The sequence below is a fragment of the Nanorana parkeri genome, unplaced genomic scaffold (genome assembly GCF_000935625.1).
Source record: "Nanorana parkeri isolate BGI_ZX_2015 unplaced genomic scaffold, ASM93562v1 scaffold1985, whole genome shotgun sequence".
NCBI lineage: Eukaryota > Metazoa > Chordata > Amphibia > Anura > Dicroglossidae > Nanorana > Nanorana parkeri.
This window is the reverse complement of record NW_017308253.1, coordinates 145,513-148,274: the sequence shown is the minus strand read 5'-3', so window position 1 is coordinate 148,274 and position 2,762 is coordinate 145,513.

Below are 2,762 nucleotides of genomic sequence, written 5' to 3'. Positions count from 1 at the left end.
TCATGGTGTCTGTTTTTATTTACCATTTAACTTTTCTGTGAATGAGTACAATGGTGGACTGTCTACCATTTACCATGATTGTGTTCCAGTAAAAGATTAAGATAAGTATTTCTTGGTCTTTCAAGGTAAATAATTGTACGAAATGAATAAATTATACCAATGTGTCTAGTGAATGCTAAAATTCTTGTGTATAACTGAGGAAACAGAAGCCAGAGAGTGCTTCCCTAGTGCAGTAATCCTTTAATAAATTAAATGAAAAGTAAAAGCATGTTACAAATGTGTTGTTCATAGCCACAAGGGGTACAGCCCAAGAAACGCATTAGCCTAGCCCTGTGTGCTGAGGGATTGGCACCCCTGCCATTTGGAGTTTCATACATGCTATTCAGCCCGTGCAACTTTTGGATCTTTGGTACAGCTACCTCCTCATGTATCACATGTACTCACATTTAGATTGTAAGCCCTCATGGGCAGGGCCCTCCTTACCATCTTGTCTTGAATTGTATTGTGATTGTAATGTCTTCCTTATATTGTAAAGCGCTGCACAAACTGTTGGCGCTATATGAATTCTGTATAATAATAAATAATAATAATAATACAGCTGTGTTCTACTGTGCTATCATGCAGAAGGCTTCTTGTACATACACATTTGTGAGTATGGTTTTACTTTTCATTTATGTTTATAAAGGATTACTGCGCTAGGAATGGCGCACTCTGGCCTCTGTTTCCTCACTATATGATCAGTGAAGTCTCCCTGACCAGGGCCGTCTTTAACGCGGGGCAAAGAGGGCGCTTGCCCCGGGCCCATTCATGGCTGTGGGGCCCAAAGCAGCTGCCCCTTGAGCCCGCTGCCCGCAGAAACTTGCCGATCGGATCGCATAGTATAATACGTTATGGCAGCCGCATACGGCACTGCCATAACTTATTGTTGTCCTATGCGATCGCATCCTAAAGGTGTAGCTCCTCCCCCGACCGCGTAGCGCAGGGATCGGCAAGGTGTCCGTACCCCCGCGGTCGTACCGTAGAATCAGCACAGGAAAAAAAACCTTCCTGCACGTAGGCAGGAAGGTACCAAAACATCACATTGAAGATCAGAGCCCTAGTTTAACCAGGCCTCTGTAGGGTCTGACCAGCACCAGGGTTCTGTAGGGTCTCACCAGGGCTATGTGGGGTCTCACCAGCCTGGTTAGACCCTTCAGAGCCCTGGTGAGACCCTACAAAGCCCTGGTTAAACCAGGCCTCTGTAGGGTCTCACCAGCACCAGGGTTCTGTAGGGTCTCACCAGGGCTCTGTGAGGGCTCACCAGGGCTCTGTGGGGACTGGTTTGACCACACAAAGCCTGGTAAAACCCCACAGAGCCCTGGTTAAGCCAGGGCTCTGTAGGGGCTCGCCAGGGCTCTGTAGGGTCTAACCAGCTTGGTTAGACCCCACAGGGCCATGGTTAGAGCCCAAAGAGCCCTAGTGAAATCCCAAAGAGCCCTTCAGAGCTCTATAGGGTCTCATCAGGACTTTGTAGGGCTCTGTGGGGGTTAACCAGGGCTGGTGAGACCCCAAAGAGCCCTGGTGAGACCCCGCAGAGGCCTGGCTAAACCAGGGATCTGTGGGGGCCTCACCAGGGTAGCAGACCTGTGGAGGGTCTCAACAGGGCCCTGTGGGGTCTAACCAGCCTTGTTAGACCCCACAGAGCACTAGTGAGACCCCACAGGGCCCTGGTTAAACCAGCGCTCTCCACAGCGCTCTCCTTAGGGCTCTCCAGGCCGCCACTCACCATTACTGTGCTGGCCGTGTCTCGGGGGCGGGAGCTGGCAGGAGCGTGCAGGACCAGCCGGTGCCGACATAGTCTCCATCTGCTGCTGAAGATAAACTCCAAACTCCCAGCCAGAGATCCTCGTGTGGTGGTGAGGTCTCTTCTCATTGGCTGGTGGGCAGAGCTCCAGAAGACCGAGTGGATGAACCGTACAGACAATCGAGGAAACGTATGAGCGCTCAGCCTTGTCACTGTCAAACTGAGAGTCTCAGTTTGACAGCGGCAGGGCTGAGAGCTCACAACGTTACCTGACTGCGAGCGAGGTGATGTGCTGTTCCGATAGGGCAATCAAGGCGCCCCTATTATTCATAGGGGTGTCAGGCCCCTATGAATAATAGGGGCCCGACGCTGAAGTGCTCATCTCACTCAGCAGCTGCTGCTGCTGCTGTTCCCTGTTCCCTTCCCCCCCAGCTCCAGATCATTGCTGGCTTACCTTACCAGTGCAGTGACTTGACTACACACAGGCTTTGCCGCTTAGCCTCCAGCTGTGAGAGCTCCGAGGCTGCCCCTGGGGAAAAAAACCCTTCCTGCCCAAAACATCACATTGGATGGGGGGTTTGGGACGTACCAACTGTTCCGTACAAGTCGTACGGAACAGTTGGTACGTCCCAACCCCCCCATCTAACCAGGGCTCTGTAGGGTCTCGCCAGCCCTCCTTAAACCCCACAGAGCCCTGTTGGGACCCTACAAAGCCCTGGTGAGACCCTATAGATTAAACCAGGGCTCTTTGGGATCTCACCAGGGCTCTTTGGGGTCTCACCAGGGCTCTGTGGGATCCCACCAGGGCTCTGTGGGGTCTAACCAAGCTGGTCTGTGGGGTTTCACCAGGACTGGTGAGACCCCACAGAGCCCTGGTGAGACCCCACTAGTTTAACAAGGGCTCTGTGGGGTTTTACCAGGCTTTGTGTGGTCTAACCAGTCCCCATAGAGCCCTGGTGAGCCCTCATAGAGCCCTGGT